Below are 18740 nucleotides of genomic sequence, written 5' to 3'. Positions count from 1 at the left end.
TCAATCTAAACATCAGGTCATAGTCAGAGAACACAGGGGGCTAACACCTTCAACATATTGTCTAGCTATCACCATTGTTAACAGCTAACCCGAGAATCCAACTTTTAAAAAAAGGGTTTTGTGATTTACACATGAAAGAAGTGAAACTATCACTGTATTCTAACAGATGAAAGGCTTAACAGACAATCAATTTTTCAATGTATAATTTCAGTTACATCACACTGCAAATTTTTGCTATAAATTCTGTTTTGCGATCGAGCCCTCCACAATCACCTGATGAAAGCTAGTGTGCTTCCAATTAAACCTGTTGGACTATAACCTGGTGTTGTGTGATTTTTAACTTTGTACACCCCAGTCCAACACCGGCATCTCCAAATTATAACTGGGCTGTTATCCTTTTAAGAAACTTACTGTCAAAGCAGCCCTGATGTGAAATTGCATGAATGAATGAAACTCACCAGCAAATGGTAAGCAAATCCCACAACCCAGATGTGGCAAACTGTTTAATGTCCTTTATGCTTTTATTAAGTGCAAGTACAATTTCTAACTCATTTAAAGCATTTTTTACTAACATTTATTAACTTAAAACACAAAAGGACTAACATCTTTTAATTATCAAAGCAGACAGGACACTCTTAATCCTATCAGAAGTAGCAGCCAGCACTTAGCACTTTTTTTATTAGATTAGATTACCTACAGTGTGGAAGCAGGCCCTTCGGCCCAACAAGTCCACACCAACCTCCGCAAAGTAATCTACCCAGACCCATTTCCCTCTGACTAATGCACCTAACACTAGGGGCAATTTAGCATGGCCAATCCACCTGACCTGCACATCTTTGGACTGTGGGAGGAAACTGGAGCACCCGGAGGAAACCCACGCAGACACGGGGAGAATGTGCAAACTCCACACAGACAGTCGACCAAGGCTGGAATCAAACCCAGGTCCCTGTTGCATTGAGGCTACAGTGCTAACTACTGAGCCACTTTAACCCATTTCATGTCTCCCAGGACAGAAGACCCTCAAACTTCATGTACTATAGATAAAACAATGTAACACCATAGTAATGGAATTTTAATATGTGTATGAACTGTCTATAAGGAGACTATTGGAAATGTTGTATTTCAGGATTCTATTGCCACCTCAAACTTGTGTTACTTGTGGTTTCTATTATCACCACACACTGATTCCGGTCATTATTTGAACATGATACCATACTGCTCTAGGACTCGTTTCCTCTCACTGTTCCAGGACTCGTTTCCCCTTGCTTCCCCGGACGCTGCTCCAGGACCACTAAAAAGAGAGAGAGAAAAAAAAACCAGGTGAAGCAGAGGAGCTCAGGACAGACCTTCCTACTCTGCCACTATTTTGCCTGAAGTAGAAGTACTTACAGAGATGAGAAATAAATGAACCATGTGAAAAGACACTGATGAAAAACAAATAAAGGATCAGGACCCAGTATACTCCACAAAGAAGCTTTGCTGGTGGGAATCATTTTATAGAGAGTCATATTCACAAAGAAGGATAAAGCAGCAGCCGAGAAAGCTAAATGTGGGCCACAACAGTGTGTGGCGTCCTGACCAAAATGAAATCCTCAACACATATCCATTTTAGTTCGTCCCGAGCAAGTTAGTGATCCATGATCGGTAAAATTTATGGAAGTTACCAATTCAAATGTTTGCTCGCTGAAAGTATCTAATTGCCCAGCAATAGGGGAGGACCATTACATGGTTATCAAGAGGTCACGCAGGACATTTTGAAGGTCACGGAAGAGGAATTCCAGAGTTACAGGCAGAGAGTGGGAATGTCAGATAGAGTGTAGACTCCATTTTAGGAATTTTTTTCAAACTGTGCTGATGAACAGGCGGCTGAAATATACAGAGTCTGTGTTGGAGATTCAGTGAGGAATTAAGAACAGTGCGCAGAATCACAGATTGTAAGGTGCAGAAAAAGGCCATCATGGCTGCACCAACTCTATTATTTCACTCCAATCTCCTGCCTTTTCCCAATATCTCTGCATACCATCTCAATCCAAAGCATCATCCAATTGTCCCTGAAATGCTTCAGCTGAACCTGCCTCCGCCACATTTTCAGTCAGTGTGTTCCTTACCCTAACTACACACTACATGAAAAGTTTTTTTTTCACATTACCTATGCTTCATTTGCTTATCAGTTTAAATCTATGACCTCTTGTTTCTGTTTTTTTTGTGATTGAGAAAATGTTCTCCCTTTCCACTCCGTGTAGCTTAACCACGATTTTGTAAACCTCTATCACATCTCCTTCTCAGCCTTCTTCTCTCGAAGGAAACAGTCCCATCTTTTGCAATCTACCCTTATAACTGAAGTTTGTTATTCCTGGAACCATTCTCGTAAATTGCTTCTGCACTCTGTCCAATGTGTTCACAACTTTACAGATTTGGATGGCTCTGTGCTGTGAGAAATTGCGAGAAAGTTATAAGAATTGATTAGTAGCTAAGTGTTGGAGTCAGGACTTGGAGAACTGAGAAAGTTGAAAAGTTATTGACTTTGAGTTGGATAAAACCATGAGGGCCTCAGAAGAAACCTATGATCCTATGAGTACAGTTGAGGGGAGAGGTGGTTATAATATTCTCAAGCCTTATATTTGTGGATGACACTGAAAAAGATTGGATAGCCAGCAAACAACCCAGGCAGTTTTAAGTTGATGAAGCTAACTGGCAGTGAGGAGCTGGTGTTATGCCTGTGAATGTATGCTGAACTGGAGTTTTGGAGTCCGAGAGTGTGTAGAACCAGGAAGGGACCCAGGATGAGAGCAGTCATTGAGACAGTCCATAAAAGAGTGGCTCTAGAGAGGAGGCTCAAGGCCAGGTCAACAAAAATGAAGAATTATGATCCCTTGTGAAGTTTAATGTGATTTGATAGCCCACCTTGTCACTAACATCTAGACAGCATAGCTGAGAAATCACTGGGATCTGTTTCAATCGCATTTGCTATTTGATGTGTACTGTGGAGTGTTCAGTCATAGTCTATTATCCTTATCTTTCATTGCTCAGATTGCATTTGGAGTATTATCTTCAGTTCTGGGCATCTATTTAAGGAAGGATGATAAAGTCCTGGAGAAAGTGCAATGAAGATTTGTGAGAATGATACTAGAGATGAGGAATTTTAGATTAAGGAAAGTTTACAGAAATTGGGCTTATTTTCCTTGTAGAGTGGTGGAGATGGATTTCATTAGAAGTTCAATTTAGAGGGATACAGAGATGGGACTGGAGAATTGGATGAGTAGGGTAGATCTTTCAGGAGCCAGTATTCAGACACAGTCACTCAAATAGCCTCCTTTTATGCTGTAAAATTCTATGATTCCGTTATTCTATATTTTACTAGATGTTAATTCTGAAATTAAAGTAAGTTGTACATTGCAAATTGTATTATGGTTGAGTTTATGAAATAATTTTTGCTCTATGTTCAAGATCATGAAATCTTGAGGCTTTATGCACTTGCTAATTCCCTGGATCTCTCACCATGTCTAGTTTAAAAAGAAAAGTCATCATACCTTAGCCAGATTGGTAGTCTGGTCCAGTAATGACAGGAGGGCACCCTTGGCATAGAATAATTTCTTCTTGTGAGATGTGACAGTGCAACAGCAAGAATGTTTTAATCTTACAAAGCTGCAGGAAAAATGTTTAGTACACAGAGATTAAACTGAATGGCAGGGAAACCGGCTGTAATTAGATAGTGGTGTAGATGCTGCATTATGATTGAGGTCAGGAATTGTCAGAACATTCTCCGTTAAACTTTGAGACTCATGAACTACAAGAATCAGAGCAAGAGGCCAGATACCTGCTATATTTTACTTTAATAGAAAAGAGACAATGGAGATCCTGTGTGTAATCCCTAATTATTAAAATTCTTTGTTAAGTGGTGCTGTTTGTATAGCTTTAGATATTCTTCACCAAACACACTTCAGGCCTGGCATTGCATGAAGGCAGGGCAGAGCTTCAATTTCTTTTGAAACATAAACTGGAACTGGCAAGAAGTTGAGATACCAAAGAAGGCAGTGGTCAGCCACCACTGGGTATTCTGCACAATGTTCTGCATTTTCAGAATATAATTGCAGAGAAATAAACCAGCACACATATCATTCATTCACTTAAATCTGCAAGTTTGTATCTTTCTTTACTTTCCAGTTTAGGGAACAATGTTCCAGAAAACCCAATGTTCTCTTTTGAGGAGATTTAATTGTTTCTTGAAGAAAATAAAGTAGTCTGTTCTTTTCTCATAGAACCTGCATAGCAGCAAATACAGTCAAACTTAAACAAAGAATTACATCCCAGAAGCGTTGGCTGGATTATTCCTGGGAAGCAAGGAAGTAAACTTGTACAACCTCAATCAGTGATCAAGCCAAGTAAAACTTTCAAGAGTTGTGAACCTGTGGAACTCTTTCCCACAGGAAGCTATTGGGGCCAGTTCATTAGATATGAGGGGGTTGGACATGGTCTTTGCAGCTAAAGTGATCAAGAGGTGTGAAGAGAAATTGGGAATAGGATACTGAGGTTGCATGATCAACCATGATAATATTGACTGGTTTGCAGGGTCAAAGTTGCACATATTTTTCTATTTTTCTCTATGTTTCTTTTTCTTTCTACCTTGTATGCTTGTGTGTATGAATAAAATAGCTAAGTAATCCTTCTTTGTTTTAAATATTTTATTAATAAATTCTGTCTTTGATTTTATTTTAAAGAGTTTTGCTGTGTGTTTATTTCAAAGATTGGAATCCAAGAAGAAAATAGGGTTTGAGATCATGCCTTATCATAATTCATTAAAGGTTAGAATAAAAATGAAGAAAAAATTAAACAGTACGTTGCTGTCTTGTGCTTGAAGCGATCATAATTTAAATTCACTTCCATTCCTCTTTGTCGATGACAACTGTAAGATATTTGATTACTCGACTGTATCTTTCCTTTGATGTAGAGAAACCAGTAAACATAGTTTTCTGAGTGTTTCTTTTCTTTTTTAAACACTAAAGAATTACAGTTTACAGATGATCTAAATATTTAGTTTTTAATCCAGAGTTCTAATAGACTTGCATCTTGAATATTATCAATGTAGAGAGATAAGTAATAGAGAGGCACATCACATTCCAATTCCAACAGTCATCTGCAAGATTAAGATAGAGCCAAGCCTTAAAATCTGGGAGTGAGGTCCTCCCTCTGTATGCAAAACAAAGATGCCAGCCTAAATCATGTGCTTGAGTCTCTGAAGTTGGACATGAATCCATGATCTCTTAACTTGGTAACTAAGTGCTACTATTGAGGAGAAAGTAAGGACTGCAGATGCTGGATATCAGAGTCAAAAAGTGTGGCTCGGAAAAACACAGCAGGTCAGGTGGCATCTGAGGAGCAGGAGAATGGACGTTTCAGGCATAAGCCCTCCATCAGGAATGTGGGGGGAGGGGGAAGGAGGGTGAGAGATAAATAGGAGGGTAAGGATGAAGGTGGGGGGAAGGTAGCTGGGAAGGCAATAGGTAGATGCAAGTGGGGAGTGATAGTGTTAGGTAAGAGGGGAGGGTGGAGTGGCTAGTGGGAAGGAGGGTGGAAAGGTAGGACAGTTCAAGAGGGCAGTGTCAGTTTGGAAGGTTGGATCTGGGATGAGGTGGTGGGAGGGGAGATAAGGAAACTGGTGAGGTCGATGTTGATGCCATGTGGTCCCAAGGCAGAATATGAGGTGTTCTTTCTCCAGTTGTGGAGTGGCTTGGATTTGGTGGTGGAGAAGGCCCAGGACATGCATTTCCTTTGCAGAGTGGGAGGGGGAGTTGAAGTGGTCAGCCACAGGATAGTGGGGTTGTTGGGTGTGTGTGTCCCAGTGATGTTCCCTGAAATGTTCTGCGAGTTGGCGTCCTGTCTCCCTAATGTAGAGGAGACTACATTGAGAGCAACGGTCACAGTAGATGTATAGGAAATCTCTTCTGGATGCAAAAAGATCCTTTGGGGCCTTGGACAGAAGTGGTGGGGTGAGAGGGGGGATGTGGGTGCAGTTTTTACACCTCTTGCAGCGGCAAGGGAAGGTGCCTGGAGTGGAGGGTGGGTTGGTGAGGACTGTGGACCTAACAAGGGAATTGTGGAGGGAATAGTCTCTATGGAATGCAGATAGGGGTGGGGAGGGAAATATATCTCTGGTGATGGGGTCTGATGGTAAATCCCAGAAGTAGGCTGGCAGTTGAAGGCAACTAATAATTGTATGCCATGCAGTGCCATGCAGATCACAGGAAGCTGAGACCTGATGGAAGAAGACACTAGCAAGGCCCTGCATACAATTCTTCTGTGTATAGTGATATTTGAAGTAGAGGGGGAAGGACTTTGGTCAGTACGTTGAAAGTTTTTTTTGTGAAGTGTCAGGAAGTCTATTGGTAGGAAATCCACATATATTGAAGAATGACAGTATCTGTTCAGTAACTAACCACAATGGCAACGAAATCTAAAAGTTAAACATTTGATCTATCATGTCAAGTTTCATGCTGGGAACTGTTTTGTCCATATTGACAATAGTTGAAAGGCAGTAAATATTGACAGTTTACAGTTTCCATTATCCTTGCGTTTCATCCTCATATCTCTCAGCTGCTCAAAGTAACAATATTCCTCTTAGTGGTCTCCTCAAACTTTGCTGACAAATGCTGTCAGAGCTTGATATGTTTTCGACTGGCAGAACATTACTGTCAATGTTCAGGTTTTATGATGTATTGAAACTTATGTTCTTCCTCAGCTGAAGAGCCTAAGATTATCCTGCAGCTACTAAATTTCAAATTCTCCATCACCATCACTGCTTGCTCCCACTCACTCACATCCTGTGATTCATGTAACGTCCTCAACAATCCATCTAACTACCTTTGGTCTGAAATAGGAGCAGCAGCATGCCATATGACTCATTAAGCCTGATCAACCATTCAATAAGATCATGGCTATAAATCAATATATCCATATCAATATATCTATGTGTTGCTACTTTATTCCCATTTTCTATAATTCCAATGATGCCCAAAAAATCTATCATCTGTCTTGAACATTCTCACTATCTGATCTCACATAGCTCTCTGAGCTAAATCATTCCAAAGATATACAACCCCCTATTCAAAAACTGTAAACACCACCAGACCTGCATCCGTACACTATCCACCCAGGTCTAATCCTTCTAGAATTTGATAGGCATCAATCAGGTCATCTCTCATTCTTTTAAACTCCAGAAGAGAAAGCCTCATTCTATACAATCTCTCCCATTCTCTCAAACTCAAAATTCCTCCAGTAAAAGCGAACATGCTATTTGTCTTCTTAATTCTTGCATTTCCTGCATTGAATCTTTTTTTCCCTCATCTGTTCCAAGCAGTGGTCCAAAAGGAATTGCATCTTCTTCTACTTAATTTATTTCATGGTGGGCCCTTGAAGGAGTGACCTGTTGCCGAAATGCAAGAAATGAATGATCTCAGCTTAGAAAAAGCCACATTCACTCTCTGAGTGTGTTTCAGTCTGAATTTTATCTCAGTGGCTCAAAACCTCATCTTAGAATTGTCAAATAAGTAACATTATGCATAAAAATGTCCATGTGTTTGTCCACAGAGAGGTCATTAGCTCAAGAAGAGAAACAGGCACAATGGAAGAATTGCATTCTCCTCTGAATATTGTATTACGATGTCATTTGAAGTAGTCTTCAGTAGAGTCATGGAGTCATAGAGGCATATAACATGGAAAAAGGCCCTTCTGTCCAACTCATCCATGCCAACCAGATATTCTAACCTAATCTAGTCCCGTTTGCCAGCACTTGGCCCTTATCCCTCTCAACGCTTCCAATTCATATACCCATCCTGATGCCTTTTAAATGCTGGATTTGTACTAGCCTCCATCACTTCCTCTGGCAGCTTATTCCATATACACACCACCCTCTGTGTGAAAAAGTTGCCCCTTAGGTCCCTTTTATATCTATCCCCTCTCACCCTAAACTTATGCCCTCTAGTTCTGGATTCCCCAACCCCAGGGAAAAGACTTTGTCTATTTATCCTATCCATGCTCCTCATCAGTTTGTAAACCTCTGTAAGGTCACCCCACAGCCTATAATACTCCAGGGAAAACAGCCCCAGCCTATTCAGCCTCTCGCTATAGCTCAAATCCTCCAACCCTGGCAACATTCTTGTAAATCTTTTCTGAACCCTTTCAAGTTTCACAACATCCTTCTGATAGAAAGGAGACCAGAACTACATGCAATATTCCAAACGTTGCTGAATCAATGTCCTGTACAGCTGCAACATGACCTCCCAACTCCTATCTCAATGCTCTGACCAATGAAAGAAAGCATACAAAATGCCTTCTTCACTATCCAATCTACCAGCGACTCTACCTTCAAGGAACTATGATCTTGCTAGCACTCCAAGGCCTCTTTGTTCAGCAACACTCCGTAGGACCTTACCATTAAGTGTGTAAGTCCTGCTCTGATTGGCTTTTCCAAAATGCAGACCTCGCATTTTTCTAAATTAAACTCCATCTGCCACTCCTCAGCCCAATGGCTCATCTGATCAATATCCCATTGTATTCTGAGGTAGCCTTCTTTGCTGTCAACTACATCTCCAATTTTGGTGTCGTCTGCAAACTTACTAACTATATCTCCTATGTTCACATCCAAATCATTTATATAAATGATGAAAAGTAGTGGACCCAGCACCAATCCTTGTGGAACTCCACTGGTCACAGGCCTCCAATCTGAAAAGCAACCTTCCACCACCATCCTCTGTCTTCTACCTTCAAGCCAATTCTGTATCCAAATTACTAGTTCTCCCTGTATTCCATGAGATCTAACCTTGCTAACCAGTCTCCCATGGGGAATCTTGTTGAACGCCTTACTTAAATCCATATAGATCACATCTAGTGCTCTGCCCTCATCAATCCTCTTTGTTACTTCTTCAAAAAACTCAATCAAGTTTGTGAGACATGATTTCCCACGCACAAAGCCATGTTGATTATCCCAAATCAGTCCTTTCCTTTCCAAATACATATACATCCTGTCCCTCAGGATTCCCTCCAACATCTTGCCCATCACCGATGTCAGGATCACTGGTCTATCATTTCCTGGCTTTTCCTTACCATCTTTCTTAAATAGTGGCACCACATTAGCCAACCTCCAGTCTTCTGGCACCTCATCTGTGACCAGAACTGCATGCAATATTCTGTATCCAAATGACTAGTTCTCCCTTGCTGAGATACAAATATCTCAGCAAGAGGACCAGCAATCACTTTCCTAGCTTCCCACAGGGTACGCCTGATCAAGTCCTGGGGATTAATCCACTTTTATGCATTTCAAGACATCCAGCATTCCTCCTCTGTAATATGGACATTTTTCGAGATGTCACCATCCCTACATTCTATACCTCCCATATCCTTCTCCACAGTAAACACTGATGCAAAATGCTCATTTAATATCGCCCCCATCTCCTGTGACTCCTCACATGGGCTGCCTTGCTGATCATTTTGGGGCCTATCCTGCGAACATCTGCCCCCAGTCAACTACAGTACAGTACAGATACATAGATTTTGGAGGACAGGATTAATGGCAAATAGCGCAAGGGATTGCTGATGATTGGCACCGGTTGGAAGAAAGTGTCATTTCTTTCATGTGACCATGAACTGAATTGAAGCTGATCAAAATGACATCTCTTGCTGGTGATGATGAAGTCTGATGTCTAGAAGTTAACAGTGGTAATCTTTTTCCATTCTACTTCAACTGTTATGGATGTTGCTTCGCAACTGCATATTTTCAGGAACTAAATACATTTGTGAGATTTTGTGAAACACAGCCTTCTCACAGTCTGTATCTTATTAAGATCCTGGTTGTGAGCTCCTGCTATTTCTATACCTCGTCAATGAAACAACTACCGAAATAATACGAGAAGCTATATTCATGTTGCACTCAACAAAGAAAAAGTCTCCGTTTTGGGGTAATTTCATAAACTATGTTATATTTATTCTTCAAAAGTTTACCTACACCCTTCAGTACTTCTACAAACATTTACATTTGATACGATGTGTAAATTGTATCGAGCAGTCGGATCATTGGAGGTCAGTTGGACCAGAAGGAAGGAAGGCCTCCATATGTGGCTCTGATTGTTTCCATTTTGGGGCAATTGGAGGCCAGCCCTCTCATCCAGCAGACAGGTCACCCAGTCAGGAAACTAAACAATTTTCTCACCAGCTGGGAAAGCAAGTAATTGTGGAGGTGGTGAGGACATGAACTGACCACTTGAGGGCCTTAATTGGTGGCATGACTAGAAGGTCACTATAGACTTTCCAACACAGAACCTAATCAGTCACGTGATGAGAAAGGGTGAGTATCTTGCCAGAGCCAACTCATCCCATTATTTCCGTTCCTCCCCACCTGAAGGGAGGGGAAAATTGCAATCTCGGTGTCATTCAAAATGCATGATGAGAAAATCATTCTTTATACAACAGATTAAAGATGTGACAAGTGATGGAGAGCACATCATTTCCTATTATGAAATAGTGAGACCGGGTTTCATTTTGGATGGACACCAGCCAAAACTCTTCATGAGAATTCTGATCCATTTTGATGGATGAGCATTGTTACCATACCATTGGCAAGTTACAAGTACTGACCAACTTTGCTGATGAAGTTTGTCAGAGAGATGGCTTGAATATAAGATAATTTATGGTAATTGAAAAAGAAGTTGCAAGTGCCCAGTTTACTACACATAAGTCACACGTAACATAAGGACAGTAGAAAGCAGCTTCCATTAAAATTACTTTAATTTTTATTATGGTTAAATCACTGACTTCAAGTCTATTATTTTAGCCTGAGATGTGGCAAGACTTTGTTGAATTAAACAAAGTTAATAGGAAGGGCTATTATTTGGGATAATGGCAGGGAAACTTGGAAAAGGGGGCAAGAGAAACATGTATTATCTTTGTGGCATACAGAATCCTTGTTCTACTCTGTTTACTGAATAATCAGAATATCTGCTTGAAGGATCATTGGCAAGGTGAGACTGTGCCTAGTGCCAGTTTATAGAACATATTTAGCAGAAGATCTGTCATTGATATCTGAGAATTGAACTGAGATCTCTCAATGGATGTAAGACATGTTCACATCACAAGTAGACTTGTTTCTGAAACAGGTGGGTGCTCTAATAGATGCTTCGATGTTAACGACAAGTTAAGAATGCAGATGGTGTATAGAAAGAGGTTCAGACAATAAGCTCAATGTTTCAATTTTCAAGGTTCCATTCCTATCTTTATTTGGGCCATTATATTGTAACCCTTCTTGAGTGAATGAGAGTTTTGTTTTGATTATGTTGTCAACTTTTCCTAGGAATGGTCAAACTATCTCAATAAAAAACATCCTGACGAGAGCAATGAAAATCCTGTTGAATCATTGATAAAGGTCCAAGATGTATATTCAACTGGCATTATTTCTCATGAAAACAGTTAAAATACTTACTTATTCTCAATGTCTAGCTACCACAGTAATAATTGGTAAACCGATGCTGATGGAATTTTCTTAAAGTAATACATTTCAAAATCACTTATCAATGGCTGATTTAATGAAAAAGGAAGAGCTTTACTTTTATTTATTAGTGCTAATCTTTTACTTGAGTTTATTTTTAGTCCTTTATTTTCTAAACATTTGTTGATCTTCCATGACTCATGGACATAAAGAAAAATCTCTGCTTATTTTTCTACCAATATTGTGTCTGTTTTTCTCTTTTTCTTGAGTAGTCTCTCAGGAACAATCTCCACTTGCCCCAATTTTATAAGTCATTGTAAATCTCTCCTCCTGCTTTGGTCCATGATTTTTTTGTGTGAACATTTGCAAATTTGGAATTGCTTCATAAACCTGTGTTGATACTTTACAGCAATAGTCTTAGTAATTTTGAAGGGTTTCTTTAAGTCATTCAAATTTTTATAGACCTATAGTCAGAACAACTGACACTTGGAGATAGCAACAATACCGAGTGTCTTATATACTTGATATTTAAATGTGATTGTCCTTCTTGTTTTTGATTCTCTTCTTACTGTTTTTTTAATACCACACAATAACGAACATTTCAACATTTTGGGACTGAACCATGGCACTCTGGTTAGTGCTATGGCCTCACAGCATCAGGGTTTGATTCTGGCCTTGGATGACTGATTATGTGGGAGTTCGCATGTTCTCCCACATTTCTGCTGGGTGCTTTGGTTTTCTCCCACAGACCAAAGCTATGCAGGTAAAATGGATTGGCCATGCTAAATTGCCTTGCAGTGTGCAGGTTAGCGGGATTAATCATGGTAATGCAGGGTTTTGGGGATAGGGTAAGGGGCTGGACCTGGGTGAGATTCAGAGGGTCAGTGCAGACTTGATAGGCCAAATGGCCTCTTTCTGCACTGTAGGGATTCTATGATTCTAACATATATAGAGATCATATGTCTAATAGAAACACAACTCACATAAAATAGCCTTTATTCATTCCTACTAACAAATTTGCTGTCTTAGAAATAACAATTTCCTAAATCCCATGTTCCTCTGATTTTTGCTGGAATTTTGGTGAAAAAAGGAATGTCTCCTGTTTCCCACATTTCCATAAACAGCACCTTATTAATGTCAAAGCAAATTATGTCAAACACCTCTTTAAATGAATGAAGGGGAAAGCTGGTCGCTATCTTTTAGTTTAGTCGTCTTCCAAGAGCTTTGTCTACATTGACAAAGCCCCTTGGACTGAAAAAGTCCTTCATCTTCCTTTACTGTTGAGGGCCAATTTGCTTTTAATAAATGAAATGACTCTTACTCTGGTGCAGAGTAGTTTCCTGAAGATTGGTTGTACCACATAAATTAAATATGAATTTTACCTAGGAGCATCACAGGTATAAAGTTTCCTGTTTATGTTTTAACAGTTTACAGAGAAAATGTGTCGCAAAATACACGGGTTTTAATGAACAACTGATGAGCAATGTGAAATCGTAAAGGGCAAATATCTGAGAAACGTATATCATAACGACCAGCTGCCATTCTTAAAATATAGCAGGGAAAAGATGAAAAATGCTGTCCCTTCCTATTACAATACCACAGGAAATGTTAACTCATTTGATCTCTTGACAGATATTCCCTGATCTGCTAAGTGTTCCCAGCATTTTGAGATTCCTGTTCTTGTGTTTTGATCATCTTAAAATATTCCACAACTGCAAAAATAAAGGTCAAAGCATTTACCTTGAGTACTTTTCACATCTTTGTTGAATCAACTTGAGCATTTAAACTCGTTATACAATGTGTATGAGGTGTTTTATGATAGAGGTACATTTACTTAATGAACTAATACCGAGTCTTGATCAGTGACATTTTCCTGTATACTGTTCTAAAAGACTTTCCTTCCATGTGAATAATGAAGTAGATTGATTGAAAGTAGGAAACCCTATCTGAATGGTCACTGTTGACTGAATACAGGAGCTGGTCAGATAGAATTGTTTGTAATTTAGTGATAGAGCACCACATGACATTATCCCACCTCCATCCACCTATTGCACTCTTAGCTACCTTCCCCCAGCTCTACCCCACTCCTATTTATCTCTCCACCCCCTAGGCTCCCAGCCTCATTCCTGATGAAAGGCGTTTGCCTGAAATGTCAACTCTCCTGCTTCTCGAATGCTGCCTGACCTGCTATGCTTTTCCATCACCACACTCTCGACATTATACAATATTTAATGAGTAGACAAATGCACACAGTTAGCAAAGGATTAAGACTCCAGTATTTGCAGTAGAATGGTTAAGGTCAGGATGATTTGCTTCATTGTGAGCTAACTGATTTTCTGTGGCTTTTATTGCTCTTTCTGATTCCATCTAAAGGAATGGATGAGATTTTGATTAAATAAGCTACTCAGGAAAGTCTGAAAGTTGCTGACAAGTCACATTTAAGCAATACCCTAACCAGGGCATAATATTGACTTGCAGTGCAAAGGACCAAAGAAATTTGTGAATTTATACCTATTTTGACATCTTCCCCACCTTACAGCTTCATCAGCTATTCTATTACATGTGCACTCTGTCAAAGATAGGTACTTGGCTCATTTGTTTGCTGACACCAAATCCTGAGTCAACTTTCTTGGCATATTTTGCCATTGTCTTCTGCTCTCAACATGAGGACTCAGAAACAGGTCCCAACACTACATTGATTTTAATTAGCTTTATTGTCACATGTACTCAAATGCATAAAGTGAAAAGTTTCTAAGTCACTGCTTATAGTGTCATCTTTGGCACAATAGAACCGAGGTGCAATCCTTAGTTACAGAATAGAGAGATGAAAGAAAAGTTACATTATAGCTACACAGTATAACCATGGGTCAGAAAAAAACAAGAAGTAAAGTTAAAAAGACAAACATCACAGTCTCTGTCCAAAGACTCTTTGCAGCAGACACATACAGGGGGCCTCCACGTGGTCTGACTGCTGCTTGCCACCACACTCCACACTGGGCTGCTATCCCCGTTCCTGCACCAGGCTGCTTCTGCCATTCTCCATTACCAGGCTACTACCCCCACTCCACACTGGACCGCTGCCACTTTACTCCACAGCCACTTTACTCTGCAATGGGCCACTGGTCGCTGGTGTCCCCACTCCAGCTGCTGACAACCCCGCTCTGACTGCTGGTCGCCTGTGCTGGAATGGGAATCAAATCTGTGCTGTTAACTTTATCCCAAACTGGATGCTGGTCATCTGGCTAATTGAGCTATTCCTGCTTTCTCCCTGTACCTGTGCTTTAAAATCTAAAAAATGTATCTACCTCTTTATTGAATATATCCAGTGACCTGACATCCAAAGGCTTTGTGGTAGAGAACTTCACAGATTCCCTACTCTTTGAGTAAAGAAATCTTTCTAAATCTCAGTCCTAAATGGTCTACTATTTATCCTGAGACTGTGTCCCCTGATTCTAGACACACCAATTGGGAAAAACATCCTACATCTATTCTGTTTAGATCTGTGTGAATTTGAGATATTTCATTCAGATCCCCATTTGTATTTCTCGACTCTAGTAAATACAGGCCCAGTTGAACCAATCTCCCTTCAGAGGGCAGTGGTGCCATCCCTAGTATCAGCCTAATGAGTTCCTGCTGCAAGTATATTCTTTCTTGGGTAGGGAGACTAAAACTGCACATAGTATGCCAGGTGTAGTTCTTTATAACTGCAGTACGACATCCCTCCTTCTGAACTCAAATACTCTTGCAATGAAAGCCAATATCCTATTTGCCTTCCTAATTGCTTGCTGCACCCTCCTGTCTAGTTCCATTGACTGGAGTATAAGGACACCCAATGCTCTTTGTATATACACTGACCCAATTACCATCAGTTAAATCCTTTCTGTTTCTCACACCAAAATGTATAACTTCACATTATAATTGCCATGTGTTTGTCCACTCAGTCAACTTGTCTAAGTTACCTTGAAACCTCCTGACCAGTCACACTCCCATTCAATTTTGTGTTGACAACAAAATTGGAAATGTTGCAATTGGTTCTGTCATCATTATTTTTCTGCTGATCCTTGTAGTGCCCTAATTAGTCACTGTCTGCCACTTGATAAAAGATCCACTTTTCCCCACTCTGTTTCCTGTTTGTCAAACAACTCTTGATCCATGCCAATATATCCCCGTGCTTTAATTTTGCCCATTAATCTTATCAGAATTCTTTATTGAAATGTAATTTCTATTGTACTGTTCGAAAGGAAGATGATAACAATGATCTTCTTGTTTCCTGGCAATGAATTACACAATACAGCCTGATATCACCCTCTGCCGGGATTTTGGGAGATCTGACCACCAAACAAGATATCTTGCCTGAGCTTAACATTTTTTTATTAGTCAGATGCCCTTAGTTTGATTATTGCAAAAATCAATTCTAAGGATTCTACGAGTGTTCAAACTCTCATGATAAAACAAGTAAATTATCTGTTACATTCAAGAGGCCTTTCTGTTCATCGTACTGTTGAGATTGAGACTATGTGGCATGCATGCTAGTCTCACTTACCTGAACATATTACCAAATCTTTGCAAATCTCTGACTTCATTCAGGCCCTGATTTATTGGTGATAGAGTGTGTTTGTTATTATTTGTAACATTTTCCACCTCTTTAACAAAACTACATACTTTTGTTCAGGCCTTGCAACAGGGAAATGATATAAATCATCTGCTGTGGAATGTTGTTTTCCTGGAACATATCTTGTCCTTGCACTAGGCCCCCTTATCATTAGTTGAATTATTATAGTTGTAGAGGAAATTTTTTGCTAACTTCTTTTATTTTAAGAGTTTCAAGTCTGTATCTATTTTGAAGAAAAGACAAGCAGCATAACCTTAAAACTTTTTACATATCCCTGAAGCAGAGAAAAGCTTCTTTCCCTATCACTGAATATTTATGTTCTATCTCTGTCAATGAATATGATTTATAGTAAAAGGTATACACTTTCCATTTATCTGCATCTGAAGGAGTACAGTTTTCAATCATATAGAAGAGAAATCTGCAGCAATGATAATAGGTAGCTCTGAGTCATCTTGAGCTAACATGTCAAGTGATATCAACACAAGGGTTTTTTTTCAATTAACTTCTGTTGTATTGCCTTTCAGTATCATGTATAATCTTGTCATAGAAATGTAAAAGGTAGGAGCAGAAGTAGGACATTTAACCCTTGTGCTTGCTCTGTCATTCAAATTAATCATAGCTGATCATCAAACTCAATACTTTAGTTTTGCCCTTCCTCCATGCATCTTGATCCCTTCAACCACAAGAATTGTATCAACCTCCTCCTGGAAAATACATAATGTTTTGCCCTCAATCACTGTCTGTGGAAGTGAATTCCACAGCCTTATCATTGTCTGAGTGATATCATTGTCATCTCAACCCTAAAAGGTTTACCCTGTCTCCTTAAAGTATGACCCCTGGTTCTGGACTCCCTCACCATTATCAGAAATATCCTTCCTATGTTTACCGTATCTAGTCCAGTTAGAATCTTATAGGTTTCTATGAAATACCCCCTAATTCTTCTAAACTCCAGTGAACCTAAACTCTCCTTGTATATTATCCTATCATCCCAAGAATCGATTTGGTAACCCTTTGCTGCATTCCCTCTACAAGAACAGTCTTCCTCAGACAAGGAGACCAAAACTACACACAATATTCCAGGTATGGCCTCACCAATGCCCTGTGAAATTGTAGCAACACATTCTTCTTTCGGTACATGAATCCTCTTGCTATGAAGGCCAACATATAGTGTGCCTTCCTTACTGCCTGCTGCAATTGTGCACTCACTTTCAGCAACTGGTGCATGAGGATACCCAGGTCTTGTTGAACACGTCCCTTGCTTAATTTTCGGTTATTCAAATAAGAGCCTGCCTCCTTAATTTGCTGCCAAAAAGGATAACCTCACATTTATTCAAATTATACTGCATCTGCTATGCATTTGTCCACTCACTTAGCCTGTCCAAATCATAGTGCATTTCTGACTGTACCTGATTCTACCAGTTTTCTAAGTACTCTGCTGGAAAAATCCTTGGTAATGGATTCTCGTATCTTCCTCACTACCGATATTAGACTCGCTTATCTATGGTTCCCTCTTTCATGTCTATCTCCCTTTTTAAATAGTGGGGTCACATTAACTACCCTCCAATCTGTAGGAAACTGTACCAGATTCTAAAATTTCTTGGAACATGACTACCAAAGCATCCACTATTTCTTGGGCAACTTCCTTAAGTATTCTGGTATGTAGATTATCAGGTTGTGAGGATTTATCATTCTTCAATCTCATCAATTTCTCCAAATCATTTCTCTATTATTACAGATTCATTTCAGTTTCTCCCTCCCACTAAACCCTGTGCTCCCCATCATTTCTGGCACGTCATTCATGTCCTCCGAGAAGACAGAAGCAAAGTATGATTTTAATTTACAAGGTCTTTCTACCTGCATAGATTCTACTTTGTCTGAGCTAATATCTTTCCTCAATATTGTGTTTATAGCCTCTTTAACCAGTAAAGTGATGCCACCACCCTTTTCCTTTTTGTCTGTCCTTCCTATTACAGAATACCCTGGGATGTTCAGTTCCCATCTCTGGTCAACCTGCAACCATGTCTCTGTAATCCTAAGTACATCACACCTATTTGCAACTATTTGCATGATTAATTCATCCAATTTATTTTGAGTGCTCTGTTTTCTCTTGAGGCTTTTTTTTTAACATTCCTTGTCCCATTTCTATTATCTTTTACTGTGGTCTTGTTTGAATCTGGCCTTTGATTCCTCTGAGCATAAGTTCCAGTCCCGCCCAAGCGTAACCCATTCAGATGGTACTGGTCCCAATGTCCCAGGAAGCTAAAACCCTCCCCCTCATACCATTTCTTTAGCCACATCTTTTTCTCTGTTATACCCTGCTATTTCTACACTCATGAGTGTTGTGGCACTTGATTATGTAATCCTCAGATCGCTGCCTTTAAGATCCTACTTTTCAGCTTGCTTCCTAACTTCCAATGTTCTGCTTATAGAATTTTATTCCATTTTTAACTATTGCAATTCCACACTTCCTAATCTTTACATTTACAGCAGAGCCTACTCTTGTGCTATGTATTTGGCTGTTGCTGTTTTCGCCTTGAGAAAGCATTCCCCTCAATAGTATCCAGTGCAGAATATCTGTGTTCAGTGCAATATCCAAAGGGGATTTCTGCAGTGCCTACCTAGTCCTCTTCCTCTGCCTGGTGGCCATCCATTCTC

At 39.8% G+C, this 18740-nt stretch overlaps 1 long non-coding RNA gene across 1 annotated transcript in view; it reads right to left on the bottom strand.

Annotated features, from left to right (window-relative positions):
* The window catches only part of LOC122551120, a 78724-nt gene that overhangs the window by 11257 nt on the left and 48727 nt on the right, over nt 1-18740 (bottom strand). The window contains exon 2 of the long non-coding RNA XR_006312011.1: nt 1217-1291. This is a non-coding gene — a long non-coding RNA (uncharacterized LOC122551120). The remainder of the gene's footprint in view (nt 1-1216; nt 1292-18740) is intronic.

This window comes from Chiloscyllium plagiosum, chromosome 6 (genome assembly GCF_004010195.1).
Source record: "Chiloscyllium plagiosum isolate BGI_BamShark_2017 chromosome 6, ASM401019v2, whole genome shotgun sequence".
Classification (NCBI taxonomy): Eukaryota; Metazoa; Chordata; class Chondrichthyes; order Orectolobiformes; family Hemiscylliidae; genus Chiloscyllium; species Chiloscyllium plagiosum.
This window is presented reverse-complemented; position numbering and strand designations above follow the sequence as displayed.